Genomic DNA, 20,092 nt, shown 5'->3' with positions numbered 1-20,092 from the left:
TGTTAAAATTTATTTTTTTTTGTTTTCTTTAATCCTTTTTTGTGTCTTAAATAATTGATTTGTGTATTTAGTGGGTTTGTTTTTTGATTTTTTTGTTTCTATTTCTTATTTTTTATAATTGATAGGGTTTCATGTATTTTTTGTTGTTTAAGTGTTTGAATTTTTATTGTTGTTTTGCTATCTGTTTATTTACATTATTATTTTGATTTGTTGTCTAAGATTTATATTTTTTGTTTTCATTTTTTATTATTTTTGGATTTTATTGTTATTGATTTTTTTTATTTTTATTTTTTCTTTGAGTGTAGATTGATTCCTTTGTTTTTGTTGATTTTTGGATGAGGATATCAGCCTGAGCGTTTAAGTGCAGGATTTTTTAAAATTTTTTATACTCTTTTTGGTTCTTTCCCCTTTTTGTTTAGAATTTTTTATTTAAATAGTTTTTATGGTTGTTTTAATTATTTATTTTTTGGTTTTTTATTGAATAATTATTTGATTTTTATTATTTTATTTTATTTTTTGATTAAGTTTCCTTTATTTGGTTTTCATTTATGATTGCCTAGGGCTCATGTTGAGGCACCTACCTCAGGTTCTATAATTTTAGCTGGTGTAATATTAAAGTTGGGGGGCTATGGATTTATTCGTTGTTTAGGTTATATTTATTATTTTTTATTTAATTATGGTTATTTTTTTGTTAGTATTTGTTTATTTGGCTGTTTTTTGTTAGAATATTTTGTATAATTCAAAGAGATTTAAAAGTGCTTGTTGCCTATTCTTCTGTTTGTCACATAAGTTTGGTTATTTGTGGATTATTTACTATATCTGGTCTTGGGTTTATTGGTTCATTATCTTTTATAGTTGCTCATGCCTTTGTTTCATCTGGTCTTTTTTTTAATCGGTATTATTTATGATCGGTTAGGAAGCCGAAGATTTTTTATTGTTAGGGGGTTACTTAACTATTTACCTTCACTTAGTTTCTTTTGATTTTTGTTTTGTGTTATAAATATATCTTGTCCTCCCAGATTAAATTTATTTTCTGAGATTTGTTTAATTATTTCTATTTTAAGATGAAGATTTTTTTCAGTTATTTTTTTGATGTTTATTTTATTTTTCTCTGCTTTTTATAGAGTGATAATTTTTTCTTTAACTCAGCATGGTTTATATTCTGGTGATTTAATTTTAATTAATTCTTGTTGTGTTTGTGAATTTTATATTCTTCTTCTCCATTGTTTTCCTATTTTTTATATAATGTTTGACTTATTTTTTTTCTTTTATTTTGCTTATTTATTTTAATTTAAAATTTTGATTTGTGATGTCAAAGATCTATTTGAGGATAGGGTATGTTTTTCTGCTACAATCTTTTTTTTTTTTTTTTCTGTTTTTTGATGTTTTAAGTTTTTATATTTTTATTTTGGTTTAATTTATTTTTATTTTTTCAGTTCTATGTGGTTTTTAAGATTTTATTCTTAAGGTTTTTTTTTTAAATCGGTTTTTTAGTTTTTGTTATTTTAGTTATAGATTAGTTGATGTGGGTTGATTAGAATATTTTGTTTCGGGTGGTTTAGTTGGATTTTTGCAATGGTTAGGTTTTTTTTGTTGATAGGTTTACTTTAAATATTCTTAAGTTTTATTTTATTATTTTTTTTTTTTTTTGTTCGGATAGCTTAACTAAAAGCCTAACATTGAAATTGTTATTATGAATTTTTTCTCTGGACATTTATAAAATTTATTTATTTATACATTGAAAGTGTATTGTTTTTTTTTAAACTATATAAATAAGAATAAAGTGATTTCACTTGAAAGGTAGTTAGCGGCTCCTTTACTTTTTATTCTTTTAACTGGATATAATCAATTTTTTCATCAACAGTGAATAGCTTTTATTTAGCTTCAGTTAAATTGAGTATGAGGATTATCCTTAAAATTAAGTCGAAATTAATTGTAATTTTACTTCTTTACTCTATTTAAGAGAAATTGATTATTCAATAATTTTTATTTGCAAAGTAAATGTTATATTTAACTATTCTCTTTAATTTCTTCATTCTAGTATTCCTATTTTTCATTCATGTATAAGTCCTATAATTAGGATCAAGATTGTAACTGTTGATGAAATCAGTCATTCTTCTATAATTATCATTTTTGTTGAGAATATTGGTATGATTATTGATATTTCAATATCGAAGATTAAGAAGATTGTTGCAATTAAAAAGAAGTGAGTAGAAAATGATTTTCGTGTCGATGATATTTTTGAAAATCCACATTCGATTGGTGAATTTTTTTCTCGTCTTATTTTATTTTTTTTAGAGATTAATATTGTGAATGTTATTATTATAATAATGATTGATCTTAGTGAAATTATTGTTATTGTAATTTTGATTATCTTTTTAATTTTTTTTAATCTATTAGTTGGAGGCTAATTATACTTTTTGTACTAAAAAGATTATTATTATTTTCCTCATCAGTAAATTGAAAGATATAGGAATAATCAAATTACGTCTACAAAATGTCAGTATCAGATTGCTGCTTCTAAACCTAGGTGATGTCTGGCTGAGAAATGTATCTTTATGCATCGTACCATTGAGATTATAATGAAGATTGTTCCTACAATTACATGAATACCGTGAAATCCTGTAGTTAGAAAGAATGATGATCCATAAATTGAGTCTGCTATTGTGAAGGTAGATTGTTGATATTCTCATTTTTGTAGAAATGTAAAGTATAATCCTAGAATGATGGTTAATATTAATGATTTGTTTGATATTGATAGTTTATTTAATAAGATTCTGTGATGTGCTCATGTTACTGTAATTCCTGATGAGATTAAGATAATTGTGTTTAATAGAGGAACTTCTAATGGATTAAATGGTTTAATGGATTTTGGTGGTCAATTTATTCCAATTTCAATTGATGGTGCTAGTCTTGAGTGAAAGAATATTCAGAAAAATGATACAAAGAATATTATTTCTGAGACAATGAATATAATTATTCCAATTTTTATTAGTGATTTTACTTTATTTGTATGATTTCCTTGGAATGTTGCTTCTCGTGTGATGTCTCGTCATCATAATATTATTGACATTGTTGACAAGGTTAACCCTAATATTATTAAGTTATATTCTTTTGTTTGAGTTCATTTTACAGTTCCTGTTAATATTGTTATTACATTTATAGATAGCATAATTGGTCACGGTCTTTTTGTTACTATGTGAAATGGATGATTTTTTTTCATAGGGTACTTCTCTAGAATAAAGAGTTACAAGTGTGGCAAATACGTATGCTTGAATTATTAAAATTGCTGTTAAGGTTATTTGAATTGGTATAATGAATACTAAGATTTTAATTGATGATGTGTTTCCTAATAGGGTTATTAGTAGGTGACCTGCAATTATATTTGCTGTTAATCGAACTGCTAGTGAGATTGGTCGAATAAGATTTCCTTTGGTTTCGATTAGAATTATTATTGGTGAAATGGCTGAGGGGGGTTCCTTTTGGTAGTATGTGTTTGAATATCTCATTTGTGAAGTTTTTTCATCTGTATGTTGCAATTATGATTCAACTTGGTAATGCAATTGACATTGATACTACTAAATGACTTGTAGATGTGAATACATAAGGAATTAATCCTATTATATTTCTGATTATGATAAATGTAAAGATTGATATTACTATGATTAAAATTTCTTTTTGGTGAGTTATTAATTTAAATTCATTTATTAGTTTTTTTCTATTATTTTTATTATTATATTTATTCGAGATTTTTTGGTTCAGTATCATTTTGGTAAAATTATTGTTGTTGTTATTATTATAATTATTCAGTTTCTTTGTAAAAGTTTAGTTATTGGGTCAAATGTCGAGAATAGTCTAGTTATCATTTTCATTTAATATGAATTTTTATTTTTTTTATTTGGATTTAGATTAGTTATAAAGAATAATTTTGTTATGCTTATTATGATTGTGGCTGTTGTTATTATTAATATGATGTTTCATATAATAGGAGATATTTGTGGAATCAAGATGCACATAAAATGAATTTTTTATTTGACAGTTAAATGTTTTTTTTTAAACTAGCTTCTTTCATGAAGAGTATTCGATGTTTACTATATTTTGGTTTAATAGACCATTACTTTCTTTCAGTCACTTAATGTTTATTAGTTTTATGTTTTTATTCATTTAATGAATGATTTTATATTAATTCTTTCTATAGTGATTGGTATGAATCTGTGATTTATTCCACAGATTTCTGAACATTGTCCAAAAAATACTCCTGGGTTTTTAGTTATTAGGCTAATTTGATTAAGTCGCCCTGGGATTGCGTCTATTTTTACTCCTATTGATGGAATTGTTCAAGAGTGGATTACGTCAGATGATGATACAATTATTCGGATTTGTGTTGAGAATGGGATAATTATTCGGTTATCTACTTCAATTAGTCGAAATGATGATAAGTCATTCTGTGGTTTTATATATGATTCAAATTCTATTTTCTTGGAATCTGAATATTCATAAGATCAGTATCATTGATGTCCAATTGTTTTAATAGTAATTGATGGTTTGATTACTTCTTCTATTAGGTATAATGTTTTTAATTGATGGGATAGCGATAAAAATTAAAATGATTGCTGGTATTGTTGTTCAGATTGTTTCTATTATTTGATTTTCTGTTAATATATTATTTGATAATTTATTTTTTGTTATTGTTGTTATAATTGTTACTGTTACTGTAATGGATAATAGAATTATTATAGTGTGATTATGGAAATTTAATAGTTGTTCTATAATTGGTCTGGCTCTGTTTATTATGTTAAATTTTATTCATGATGATATTTCTAAGGAAATTATTTTTTAATTTATTAATGAATTTTAAGTTCATGGCAATTTTCTGTCACTCTTAGAATGGCTTAGATACTAGTGGTAATTCATTAAAAGAGTGTTCAGGGGGTGGTGTAATTGAAAATCATTCAATTGAGGATGATTTATTCTTCCCACAACACTTTTTAGGTCTAGCGGGAATACCACGACGATATTCAGATTACCCAGATAACTACATGACATGAAATATAATTTCATCCATAGGAAAGGAAGGAAAAGTATGATAATCAGTCAAAAAGGGGTATGGTATTTTTTTTAATTTCTCGAAGTTTTATGTCTGAGGAATCCCAAAAAAGAAAAGATAAAGTGTTTTGATGATGAGGGGGGAAGTAAATTTCGTACTTATGAACGTATGAAAAAATCATACTATTCCATTGATAGTTGCTTTTCAAAAAAAAAGTAAAAGAAAAACGTTTTGAACCAGGATGCCGGTTCAAAATTTGGATGATTTGTTTGCGCTTTAATATGAGGTACATAGTAGCAGATCGTTTGGTTTCGCTATTACAAAGAAACGGTTCACTATTGTTTACTAATTTAACTTACTGAATTTGAACCGCAGTTCTGCTATGTCAAACATTAGACGTAATAACAACTTCCTGATAGCCGTGCATAATGACTTAATCCGCCACTGTTACCATCTATCTATAAAATGTTTATATTTCATTTATTTATTTATTTTTTTCGATCGATGAAATAATTCACCGCAAAATCTTACAAAGAAACTTCTAAAGCGGGAACGTGAAAATGGAAATTTGTAGCGTATGAAAAATACCGTATCTGGCCGGGATTAGAACCCGGTACTCTGAACGAAAGGCCGAGACGCTACCGCTCAGCTACGGAAATCGAGTAATTAATTTTATTTTTCACTTTTAAGTCGGTTCAGCTATTAATTACGTTTTGATTGTTTTGTTATATATTTACCATAACTAGGCGGGAATTCAACCCACGACTTTCAGTGTAACAGGGGGAGAAGTTCTTTTCCCGTTGTTGCAATTTTCATTCGTTTTACTTATTTAATTTTAAATATTTAGTGATATGCGATATCAAATTTCTATCCGCGCGCGCGCGATTGTTTTAACGTGCACTTTTGTATTAATAAAAAGTCACCTGATTTGAGGTTTGTCCGAAATGGAACATTAAATAAACGGTAACTATCAGTTCTATTTTATTTATCGTAAATACAGGGTGATTTAGGAAGAAAGGGAAATAATTTGGGAACCGATTCTAGATCTTGAAATAAAGGAAAAAGTTCACGTACAAACATTTGTCCGAAAACGCCTCTTTGTAAAGTTACGGCTAGCGTAGATTTCGCTCGGATTTCAGTTCCCCTGTGAAATAAGTATTACTGACATTTTTAAGGCGTTATATAAGGGGTAAAATTGATGGTTTCTTATGTTTTTTGACCTGTAAAATAGAATTTAAAAAAAAACAGTACTATCATCCCTTATTTTCACGATATCCAGCGTAGAACAGAAAAGTTCAGTGACGAAAAACACGTTTTTTTAGGTTTGAAGTAGAATAACTCTGTTAAACAAACTTGTAGAGTTTAATTCTGAGAAAATCGTTGTAATATACTCTATGGAAAAAACTTTAAGGATTACTAAAAATAAAAACAACAGTTTTCTTTTTTTTTAGTAAAATATGTTTAACCTTTGAAAAATTAAAATAATAATTTTAATTTACTTTTAAAAAAAAATACTCACTGTGGTTTATATTTTTTAAATTTAAAATAAATGTTGGAAAATTCCACCGTTGACATCGATGCACTTTTCAACTCGTTTCCTTGACGTTCCTTGATGAGGGCAGCAGCACTGAGAATGCAAGCGATCAGTTCGTCACGTGCGTCTACGTTTTGCTTGTACACCTCTCATTTCATCCGTTCCCGTAAACGATAATCTAAGGGGTTTAAGGTTCACCGATCTAGTCGGACAATTTACCAACCCTCTACTCTACGTCCAGTCCATTTACCGGTAAATTTTTCATCTAAAAACCGTCTTACTTTATTCGAGAAACGGGTTGGTAGTCCATCAAGTCGATAGTACATTTAGATATGTTTCGCCGATGACAAATTTTTAAGCAAAAAAATACATCGTTTAAAAATTTGAGATAATCTCTTTCCGTGACACGTTCTAGTAAGAAAGGGCCTAATTTTTGGTCGATCGTGCCGCATCAAACGATCACCGAAAATTATCGCCGGAAATTTGATCTGACTACAGCATGTGGGTTTCTTCACACCACCGACGTGAATTTCACGTGTTGTTTACGCCGTTACGGATACACGTATCTTCGTCCGAAAATAGTACAAACGAGATTTAAAGGTAATTATGTTAACCCGCTGAAAAAAACTCGTTCGACACGGTCACCCAAGCTGGAGGTGTTGTATTATCTGGACGTGACAAGGATTCAGTCCTTGAGCGTGTAATGTCCTCCGTACTGTACTTTGTAGAATGTCGAGTGGCGTAAAAATTATTCGCGTGCCCGTTTTAGAACTAAACCGTACTACTTGAAGAATTTTTTTTTCATCAACTTGTAACGGTCGGCGTTCAGATGAAACACGAGTGCTGCGAAGTGTACTACTCTCACGAAGATTATTAAATTCTACAAATCAATTTGTTGTTTGCGGTCTAAATTTATTACACTAAAAAGTTGTTTTTAATTTTCATAAATTCCTTCACTTTGTTCTGTTTTGTTTTTAATAATAAAAGTTGATATTTTTTTTTGTTTTTCATAGACTTCGTTTCATCAATTTTCTCAAAATTAAGTTCTCTACACGGTACATCAATCAAATTTACGCATTTATCTGTCATTTAACAAAGTTATTGTGCTTCAAACCTAAAAAAACGAGTTTTTTTTGTCACGGAATTTTTCCGTTTTACGGTGGTTTTCATTAAACCTGTGGGAGATACAAATTTGAGACCTATTTATTAGATTTTTCAGGTCAAAATCATAAGAACCCATAAAGTTTACTCCTCCTATGACCCCCTAAAAATTTCAACATGACCTCATTTCACCGGCGAACTGAAATCCGAACGAAACCCACGCTAACCGTAACTCGACAAACAAGCGTTTTCGGACATATGTTGGTATATGAAGTTCTTTCTTTATTTAAAAATCTAGAATCGGTTCCAAACCCGTCTCCCCCCTCTCTTTGTAAATTAATGCTGTTGGACGCATGCCAGGGAAGGTTTCTGAATTAGTTTGAACCCGCTAGGTAGCGCTTTGGTCGAGATATTTTGAAAAATTGTATTTATGGTCCGATTTGCCTCGTATTCAGAATACGTGTTACTTAAATGGAAAGAATTATCTCCGCAAAAAACGGCGCCGGGGTTGAGATATTTAGAAAAATTATATTTATGGACCGATTTGGTTCGTATTCAGAATATGAATATTAGTTACGTGAAAATAAATATTTTTGCAAAAACTGTATCCGCTAGGTGGGGTCGGTGTCGACATATTTACGAAACAAACAAATATTCAAATAGACTTTTTTATTCTATATATATATATAAAACGCATGTTCGTATGTGTGTCCGCTAAAGATAAAAAAACTAATGGACCGATTTACGCGCGGGAAAACGGGGAAAAGGTGGAAAGAGAAAAGGGGAAAACGGGAAAGGCTAAAAAGGAAACTGGGTGAGCGATGATGGAGAAGAGCGAAAGGAAAAAGGGGAAGGAGAATAAGTGAAAGGTAAAATTTGTGAAGTTCAGATTTTTAATTTTTTTATCAAATTTTCAATTGTGTATCAAATTTATCAAATTCTCTCTCACTCTCTCTCTCTCTCTCTCTCTCTATATATATATATATATATATATCGCTATTGCTATATATATATATATATATATATATATACATACATATATATAGCAATAGCGAAGCATTGCCGGGTCTACTGGTATTTTAATAAAAATTAAAAAGCAAAAATTGTAATTATGGAGTAACAGATTTCATTTGCTCGCGGTGTGTGTGCGCGTGCGAAATCTTGCATTACTGATAAAGACATTACACAAGATTGAACATTAGATTTGATTAAATAATAGAAAGCTTCATCAACCCAATCTGTATCACCGGTATATTAGATCATTCTAGTTTTGAAGGTATTTTTATTTATTGTAATACTTCATTTGTGCTAGATTTAAAAAAAAAATCAGTTGATTAAAGCGAAATGTTTCATGATAAGTAAATGTAATAAAATAAATTTCTTATAGTAACAAATGCTTTAATAATAAATAAAAAATAATAAATAAATGAAAAATAAATAGTTCAAGAGTTAATGATAAAATAATACCATAACATAATTTATAAAATTGTATCGTTTATACGTTGACAGAGGACTTTTGCTAAGAGGAATTTTAGAGGTAAATCTTTTTTTATTTAATTTTTTTGGGATGACGCATCTATTAAAAACATCTGTCAGTCTAACTAATGCAACGAGGGTGTAGAGGAGTGACGGGGGTTTAGTTTAACAAACGCAGCTGGCTTCCTTCGCTCTGATTGGCTACCGTCAGACAGTACTGAACAAGCGTTGTACAATTCAAATACAACCGTAAACATGTGTACATGTGTGTGTGCGTACGTATGAGTATTGCTGTGCGAGTAACACGTTAATATAGACGTTTTCTTATAAAGACATTTCTTATATAGACGTTCGATATAATTAAATTAAATCAAGATTTGTCGATTATTTTATATTTATTACATTTTATTTAAAATAATAATTAATCTCCCTTAATATTTATAATTTTTTTTTTTTAAATATTACGATAAAGTTTATCTGTTTTGTAAAGTAATTTTAAAAAAAAAAGATTCTAATATTACATAATAACAGATAAAATTTTTCCAGTTTTATTTACAATTTGACCTCGTAATACCCTACACGTGTATTTTAACGAACGAAGAATATGGTCGATAAAATTAATGAATTATTAAAAAAAAGTGAAATTTTTGCCAGGAATCAAACACGAGACCGGTAGATTTAGCAGCCAACATGCTAACAACTATATCGAGTGATCGATCAATTTTTAATATGATAAAACGTTATAAACTTATTTATAAAATGAAATACAGCATTAAAGGGTAAAAAAATGAATATGTAAAACTTGTAACTCGATTATATTTAAGGTTCTAATAATAAAAGTAAGAGACGTCCACATAAATACAATGTTGCGTTAGACGCTATAAGCGACCTACTTTATGTAATCCTTTTATGTTTATAAGAACAAAAAATATAATGTTATTTAATTCTTCAACAAACATCAACTAAACCGTTTGCCGACTGATCTCCTAAATGGAATCTTACGGAAGGTCCCGGGTTCGCCGTTGGAATTTTTAACTTAATTTAATATAATGTACGTTATAGATTTAATTATTTATCAAAATATGAGTTATGTTGCAGCATGTATATAGTGAAACGTTTAGCGTAGTCTGTCGGAGCGGAAGGGCGGTGTTACCTCGACAGCATCACGGCTACCAACGGTTGATAAGTCGCTCCACATTATCTTTATTAATGCTGTTCGTTACACATATTAGTACCTAATACATTTTTATATTTATTTATTTGTATCGGCAATAGACCGACATCCGGTTCGTCACTTACGTTTATTTTCAATTTTAATAAAGCGTATATAAAAGCCAATTCTGACCGGAATTCGAACCCAGAACTTTCTGTCTACCAGTACTACCTACAATTATGGTAATAATAACTAATAGACTTACTTACAGGGCTTTAATGAAACGCTCCTGTAACCAGACGGATAAATGAATGATGGACTGTATCGAGCGGTGACCCGTACGGACTAATAAGCTACACATCTGTTGTCTACGCTGTAATATAAAAAAATGTATAAAATGTAATATAAATGTAATGTAAAAAAAATAAATACTTCATTTTATTTTGTTTGAACAAAATTTTATTCCAATAATACTAGTATAAAGGATCCTTTAATTAAAATAACTAACAAAAGTAAATTTATTTGAAAATATTCAGCGATTTACAAAGTAAATGTCCATGAACTGGTAAAATGATTGTTTTCTATTTTGTATGAACCGTTTAAAACGGTTTACTTTAGAGAAATATAAATGTTTAAATTTTTATTACCGATTTGTTTAAAACTTTTCTCGACCTCTGTAAATATTAATTTTATAATATCGCCGTAGGTGGTTATAAAGTAAAAGTTGGAAACTGCAAATCGAAAAGCATTTAGATTTTAAAAGGGTAATTATGATTTATTTAATTTACGAGAAAAATTATATCGATATATTTATAGTTTGTATGGAATAAAAATTTAGTTTTAATTTAATTTAATTTTAGTTTTAATTTAGTTTCCATTAGTTTTTTGGTCTTTAGCGGACACACATACGAACTGTCTTTTATATTATGTTTATTTATATATATATATATATATATATATATATATATATATAGAATAAAAAAGTCTATTTGTATATTTCTTTGTTTGTTTCGTAAATATCTCGACACCAGACTATAATTTTTACAAAAATATTTCTTTTCACGTAACTAATATTCATATTCTTAATACGAACCAAATCGGTCCGTAAATATAATTTTTCTAATATCTCAACTCCAGCGCCAGCTAACGGTTCCATTTTTTTCAGAGATATAATTCTTTCCGTGCAAGTAACACGTATTCTGAATACGAGGCAAATCGGACCGTAAATACAATTTTTCAAAATATCTCGACACCAGCACCACCTAGGGGGTCCAAACAAATTCAGAAACCTTAGCGAGCGTGCGTCCAACCTTTCTCCAAAGTTTCATTGCTATCGGATGAACGGTTTAGGAAGGCATAAGAGACATACAGACAGACAAACATTCATTTTTATGTATATAGATTTAATTGGCGTACAAGGAAGTCATGTCGTGTACACATCGATTCTTTTTCAGATCAAAACTAAATAAAACTACGATTTGATTTAGTTAATTTCGAAAATAGTATGAATTTTGAGGCGGAAAAGATTTCGGAAACTATAATTGCAAAAAGAAGTATTTGTACGAGATATGAATTTTTTTCTTTATTAACGCGTGTAGAACATCATATCCTGTAAATTCTTCTCCATTCTTAATAATACACTTTGTTCAAAGCTGATCACAGGGCTACATTAAAATTCACTGTTAATAAATCTATAAAAACGATTGACAATATTATTTACGTTATTTTCTGGTTATCTTCTTTATTAATAATCTACATTAAAAACTATCATATGTTTTTACATTTTATTACTCTCCAGTAGTTTACATTTAATTTTTTTTTTTAATTATGATGATTTCTGTAGAATAAATTTGGTTATTTGTTATATACAGAGTTTTACAAAAAAAAAACGGAATGTGTTCTAAAATTTAAAATAAAAAAAAATACATAAATATGAATCTTGAAGTGCTGCGTTTTCGAGTAATAATTTATGAATTATTTCAGCCTGATTTTTTTTTTTCTGAGGATAAAATAAAATCTATATTGAAAACTTTGTAATTTAAATGGAGATATTTGATTGTTCCTTTGATATTTAACTGGAAAAATTGAATAAAAAATGTCCAGAAGAGAATGGAATGCTTAATCATATTTTAAATATTAAAAAAGTTACCTTTGTTTGTAGAGTACAAACACTACTTTTAATCTAGAAGATTCTAAGTTCGAATCGCTTTTAGGTTTTCATATATTTTAACATGCTAAAACAATTTTTCTTATCCGGTATAAAAAAATAATTATTAAAAATAAATGCATTAAAATAAAAAAAAAAAAAATAGATTGTAATAAAATCTTTACGGGAAGGAAACGAAGCTATATAAATATATTACTAGGATGAAAAATTATGATGCAAGTGTTATCCCACATAAAAAAATATAACAAGACGGTCAGGAACCGCTTTGCTGGCCGTTCCCGTGTTACTAGAGAGCCCCCTAAAATTTTTAAATTTACCATCTGTTAAAAACAATAATTACAATTACTGTTTTTAAGATGCTTTTTTTCTAAACGGCAATTGCAATTATTATTTTTAAACATGGCGTATCTTAGGTTAAGCTGAGAGCGGGTGATACTCGGTCCGGTCACAGTCTTTCAATAGATTGATGCCTCGGCACAAAATGAAGAAAAGCCAAAAACTGTGACGCTACATTAAAGACTTCACAATTTATCATTAAAGCTAAATCGTCTAGATGAAAACCCTTTTTTTTATTTATTTTATCGCTACGTTGCTGAGATAGGGAGATATGCAGCGTTAAAAACAAAAGTGGCCTTTTACCTTTAAAATGGAACATTTCCGTTTAGCAAAATCGGAAAAAAGAAATCAAATGTAAAATTTTAAGATTTAAACTATTTTATTGCAGTTCACTTCTTTCTTTTTCCTGTTTAGCCTCCGGTAACTACTTTTCAGATAATACATCAGAGGATGAATGAGGATGATATGTATGAGTGTACATGAAGTGTATGTAGTCTTTTACAGTCTCGGTTCGACCGTTCCTGAGATGTGTTAATTGAAACCCGACCACCAAAGAACTCCGGTATCCAAATCCGTGTAAAAATAACTTACTTTAGTAGGATTTGAACGCTAGAACTCTCGATTTCCAAATCAGATGATTTGGGAAGACGCGTTCACCGCTAGACCAACCCGGTGGGTTATTGCAGTCGCTGATAAACTTTATTTCCCCTATGGGCTCGATCAAACACGGAGAAATAATTTAAAATTTTTTAAAATGTTTTTTTCTCGCCGATCTTTTTTTTTAATTTGATGATTTTTTTAAATCTGAAGTATACGGTCAAGAAGTAGATTATTCAAGCTTTAATTTTTTATTTATTCGCCTTTTTAGACCTGTCGGTTGCAAAATTAAAGTAGTTTGATCAGAATCATTTTTTATCGTGACACATAGGTGTCTTTTTAATTTTTACTCCTTGTACGAAGTAAAGGAAGTATAACGATCAGAACAAATTTCGGTTTTCATATTTCAACGGAAATATTCATTTTGACTAGTTTCGGCGTGACGTCTGTACGTACGTATGTATCTCGAATAACTCAAAAACGATTAGCTCTAGGATGTTGAAGTTTTGGATTTAGGACTGTTGTAACGTCTAGTTGCCTACCTCCTCTTTTGATTGCAATCGACTGGACCAAAAGCGTTAAAAAAAACGCAAGATCAATAAAATTTGGATTTTGGACTTTTTCTTAACTGCAGTAAAAGTCCTCATCGATAGCTTTTCAGTGATATATGATAAGTGGTACTTATTTTCATCGGTTCCAGAGTTATAGAAAAATTAAATTTTAATTAATGAAATAATTAAATTCGGTACGAATCCGACTTCGTCTCCTTTTTTTTATCATTTTTTTAAAATTGATTTGTTAATAATTATTAACATCTGATTGTAAAAAAAAATTACGATAAATAATAATTCAGTAATAACAATAAAATAAAATAAAAAATGAAAACCTTTCAAAAGTTATTAATGAAATAAAATTTTACGTACTTTTCATTTAAAAAACTGTGTATATGTAATTTAATAGGCGAACAAGGAAGTCATGTAGTGTCCGCATCAGATTTTTTATGATTAATTCACCATATAAGATAGAAACTTCTGCGTGGGAATATAAAACGGAAATTTTGTAGATTATCTGGCCGGGATTCAAACCCGGGACCTCCGAATAAATGGCTGAGACGCACTATTACTCCGACATGTGACCGGAGGAGTGGTATAATTTAAATTTTATATAGATCCGCACGTCTGTATTCCCTCTAATATCCCTCAATTTAATATATGAAACCGATTTTACTTTTAATATTTTATATTTTATACTTTATTTATTATTTTATATTTTTACTTTTAATATCTTTTTTTTTGTCTTTAGTCATTTGACTGGTTCGATGCAGCTCGCCAAGATTTTCTATTTATTGCCAGTCGTTTCAATTTCTTTTACATATTCCAAACGTCGCCTGCCTGCACAATTTTTCCCATCCACCTTTCCCTCCAATTTTAAAACGACTTCCAGCAAGCCTTAATGTGGCCTATAAGTCTATCTCTTCTTTTAACTATATTTTCCAAGTATGTCGGTTTGTTTTTCTTTAATCTTCCTTCTACTATTAATCTGAGGCCTAAAATCGCTTCCCTTGTCCCTATACTTTTCCTGAAACCAAATTGATCTTCTCCTAACACTTCTTCCATTCTCTTCTGAATTCTTCTGTACAGAATTCTAGTTAAGATTTTTGATGCGCGGCTAGTTAAGCTAATTGTTCTGTGTTCTTCACATTTATCTGCTCCTCCTTTCTTTGGTATCGTGACTACAACACTCTTTTTGAAGTCTGACATAACTTACCCTTTTTCCTAAATATTACCCACCGGTTTAATATTAACCTATTAAAATGTGCTATTTGAGGAATGTTCAAATTGTACAATTTTAACATATGTATGGAACAGAAAAGTCTATTGAAAAAAAAAATTGTTTAAAATTTTAATAACAAATCATTTTTATTTGTGTTTTTTTATCCGGTGTTGATTTACATGTTATTTAAAACCCTCCAACTAGTAAAAAGATAGACATCGACGACAAAATGTTGTCAATTATATTTTTTCATCGTCAAATGAAAACGCGTAATGAAAATTAATAGATTTCATTTTATATTTAATTATTTTACGTCATTAACATTACATAATTACAATAGCAATGTTATATCTTTGTAGATTAGTTTGAAACTTTATAATTTACTTCAAAATGTAGGCACATTATTTCGCATTTCCTAGTTTAATTTTTAAATGTCCGTATAGTTATATTGTTTGGTGTAAAAATAGTATCGTTATTTAGGATGATAATTAAACCCACCGGATCGGTCTAGTGGTTAACGCGTCTTCCCAAATCAGCTGATTTGGAAGTCGAGAGTTACAGCGTTCAAATCCTAGTAAATCCAGTTATTTTTACACGGATTTGAATACTAGATCGTGGATACCGGTGTTCTTTGGTGGTCGGGTTTCAATTAACCGCACATCTCAGGAACGGTCGAACTGAGAATGTATAAGACTACACCTCATTTACACTCATACATATCATCCTCTGAAGAATTATCTAAACGGTAGTTACCGGAGGCTAAACAGGAAAAAGAAAAAAAAAAGGATGATAATTAAGTATAAAAACGGTTCATGTTTTAAATCGAGGGATACTAGGAGATAAAAACAAGTGGAGAGCTATATATAATTAAAAATGTTGTTAAATATCTTCATTCCTAAAGTCTTCAGTTAAAATTTGGACCAGGTCTACAGATCTGTCTCCTTTAGGTTATTTTTGGGGTTAATGCAAATATAATGTATGCGTCACCGTGAAAGACCGATATCTGGCAAATTGTGGACGTTCTCCGGGAAATGTCAACACGTACCAATATATCGTTGAAAAATCGAAAATATTTATTTATTCCGACCTAAGCCGGTATACGTCAACAAAAACAGATAAGCTCCGGTGGGATCAAAACGATACTAAAAATTAAAAAAAAAATCTGTAGGTAAATAAATAGATTACGAGAAACCCTCATAAAAAATCTGATGTGAACGACTTTCTTGTACGCCTATTAAATTACTTATACACATTTTTAAATTAATACGTAAAATTTTATTTCCCAAATAACTTCTGATTTTTTCCCATATTTTTTTATTGTTATTATTTATCGTAATAAGTTTTTACAATCAGATTAATAATTATTAATAAATTAATATATTTAAATAAAAAAAAAAAAAAAGTTAAAAAGGAGATGAAGTTGGATTCGAACCGATGCCTTTGTAAGATCCAAATGTTTCATTAATTAAAATTTTATTCGGCTCTAATTCCGGAACCGATAAAAATAAGTACCGCTTATAATATAACGTTGAAATCTCTTAATGAGGACTTATTACTGCGGTCCAAATCCAAATTCTTTGATTTTGGTTTTTGTGGACGCTTTTGGTCCAGTCGATTGAAATCAAAAGGGGAGGTGCACAACTAGATGCTACAACAGTCCTAAATCCAAAATTTCAATATCTTACGGTTAATCGGTTTTGAGTTATACGTACGTACAGACGTCACGCCGAAACTAGTCAAAATAGATTCAAGGATGATAAAAATGGATATTTCCGTTGATATCTGAAAACCGGCATTTTTCGCCATACTTACTTTACTTCGTACAAGGAAGTATTAAATTTAAGCCAAACATAATCTACGTTTGCTCAGCCCACCGGGCGGGTTTAGCGGTTAATTCGCATTTTTTAAACCTAATTTTTTTTTATTAGTGCTTGTCACGACGTGTAATAATAATTATGCATTTTTATTAATTAATTATTTTATTGTTGTTATTAAGATAAAAGTTAGCGCTATATTTTCCGCTAAGATCACTATATTACTATTTTGAGTACCGTTTACCTTTCTTTAATATATGTCGACGCGTTTTGGAATAACTTCATTATCAAAACTTACTGCACTAATAGTTTTAAAATTCTGTTAATCGTTATATAGCGTATAGTCAACGTCCCTCCCTTTATTTGACGTCATCTGGCCTTCTTCTTGTTTATTTGTTATTAACGGTTTTAATTATATTTATCTATTTCCTCTTTTCAATAAATTAAGGTTGTTAAAAAGGACATCCGTCTTTTCGTTTAGTTGTTACTTTTAATTTAAAGATTTCTAAATTCTCTTAAACGATCGATGTTCTTGGTTTAACGCTTTTGAGAATTAGTTTTTTCGATTCTTCTATGTCCTTTTTCTACTAAACGGGTTGTATAATTAGAATCGTTTTTTGATTTTTAAAATATCTCACGTGTTCGTCATATCTTAATTTCAATCTTTTTCCTGTTTGTCCAGTATATGTCGCATCGCATTTGCATTTTATTATGTATATACCATTACTGTTATATATATATCTTTTTCTTCCGTGTTACTATTAAAAATCTTTTTCAGTATATTATTTGTATTTATAGCCGTTTTTATAACTAGTATAATACGATATAAGATCTAAAAATATAAAACAAATATTAATAATCTAGAATTTGAAATTTATAGAAACGAAACTTATACAGATAACATCGTAGCTTACGATTCGAATCGCCCGATGGAGAATAAATTAGCGGCTTTTAGATTCACGATAGATGGACTACGTAAATTACCGTTAAAGAAATCGGCATATAAAAAGTCGTGTGAGACTGTATCGGGACGCACAGCCGTCTATAACGTTAACGTGAAACGTTATAGACCTTGAACGAAGTTCCTTCGAGCTAGAGTTAAATGGGAGAGCCGCAGACATATTTTTTTTAACAAAACTGAAAGTCTCCGAAGGAGAATTTTAGTTCCTTCATTTGGCCGACTTTACAGATAAATTGGTCGGTCTGTTCATCGGCAAGTAACTTTTAGTGTATCGGATCGAAATAAAAACAAAACGTTGATCGGGTACTAAATTTAATTTTAACGTAAAACAGACAATAAATGGTACACGATATTTATTTCTACTAATATTCGACGTCAATTTTGTTCAACATCGGTCTGTGATATGAGAAATAAGAGACATAAGGAATAATAAGCGATGGTACAGGTTCTCGCGCCGTCGGCGTAATTCGCCGAGCGCGCCGTGCAGTTTTGCGACGCTTCCGAAACACTCTCGCTCGCTCGGGATCGGACATCTGGGTACCTGTACGTGGCCGAAAACCTCCCCTTTTCCAACTATATGCGTAATTTATATTAACGGCTGAGTTTTCGCGGGCTGAGGCTGACATATTGAATCTTCATACTTTGTTAGAGTTTAATTTAATTTTTTACGCGTAAATATTGTTTAAAATACACTTATTATTATTTAAATCGATGTATCTCCACCGATTGTAAACGCAAATACACGAAACACCTCGCGATTACGTCTAAGTCGTGACCTACACTGAATGAAAATGAGCAATAGCGCCGGTTTTACCGGATCTGCGCTGTGCCCCCTCCCCCTCAATCAGCTAGCCAGTGATACAAACTCAAAGCTGTATCGGCGAGCTGACCGTGTAAGTTATAAAATGACACCGCTTGAGACTAATAGTTAGGGAGTTATTAAGGCAGGACGATGTAGTCCTTTTCGTTACGCTACAAATTTCTGTTCTATTACAAATGACTGTTTCACGTCAAAAAGAGTTAAACAATATTTTTTCATATAGCAGAAAAATAACGGTTATCAAAAAGAAATGATCAGAAAAACAAATAAAAATAGAAATAAAAGAAATTAAATTAAATGAACAAACGATAAATAAACCTGTAAATGGAGTAAATTAAATTTTATCGAGTAAGAAATTTGTCCATTTAAACAATTCTTTAGTAAATATATACCGTATTTATTCGAGTACCCCCCGCACTTTTTTTCTTGGAATCTGAGAGAAAAAATAAGGGTGCGTGGCTTACTTGAAACATAGCCTATAGCCAGGATAATTATGTAAACGTTTTCTTACAAGTACCTAAATTAAATCGCATAAATATTGTTACTTTAGGCTTTCGTTTATCAATACCGGATGCCGCTTATACAGAATACATCCTTAATTATTAACATCCTGTTCATATTATCGATAGGAACGAAGTTACGGTATTTTTATAAAACCGATTCATTCTGTATAGGCTGCATCCGGTTCTAATGACGCTACAGTTACAGTATCGGTTACCCATCGTCGTCTTGTCTATTCGCCATAGTCGTTGTACTGTTTGTATATGTGGTTATGTGCGTTTTATCTGTTTATGTTGTAAAGTTTAATACGGTGATTTATTTTAATTACGGCATTTAAATGAGTACAAAAGGACAGCGTGTACCATCTTTTACGGTAAATGAAAAACTGCGCGTTATAGAAGAGGCTGAAAAAATTGGAAATCGGGCGGTAGGAAGAAAATTTGACGTAGATGAAAACTGCATTCGAGACTTGCGTACGAAGAAACGACTTCTGGTGAAAGGCGCCGGTAATAAAAGGGCTTTTCGTGGTTTAAAACCAAAATACACAGACGTAGAAAAAAGTTGTAGGGCTTTATGGAAAAAAGGAAATGCGGTTATGCTGTCACGACAGAATTGTGTCGATCGTTTGCTCGTGAAATCGGTAAATCGTTGAATAAAGTTGATTTTAAAGCGAGCCGTGGATGGATAACACGTTTTTTTTTTCACGAAATGATATGTCAGTAAGACGAAAGACGACCGTTTCTCAACGATTTCCAGACGCTTATGAACAACAAATATTACGTTTTCAGAAATACATGATAAATCTTAGAAAA

The 20,092-nt window shown here is 30.1% G+C and overlaps 1 protein-coding gene and 2 pseudogenes across 4 annotated transcripts in view; 1 reads left to right on the top strand and 2 right to left on the bottom strand.

Moving 5' to 3' along the window:
* Positions 1-20,092, top strand: part of LOC142332146 (uncharacterized) — a 130,045-nt gene that overhangs the window by 14,495 nt on the left and 95,458 nt on the right. The window lies entirely within an intron of this gene.
* On the bottom strand, positions 2,453-3,223 carry LOC142332641 (cytochrome c oxidase subunit 3-like; annotated as a pseudogene).
* Positions 4,161-4,788, bottom strand: LOC142331965 (cytochrome c oxidase subunit 2-like; annotated as a pseudogene).

Source organism: Lycorma delicatula, chromosome 11, assembly GCF_047948215.1.
Source record: "Lycorma delicatula isolate Av1 chromosome 11, ASM4794821v1, whole genome shotgun sequence".
NCBI lineage: Eukaryota > Metazoa > Arthropoda > Insecta > Hemiptera > Fulgoridae > Lycorma > Lycorma delicatula.
Note: the sequence above shows the minus strand (reverse complement) of the source record. Positions and strands in the feature narration are given on the sequence as shown.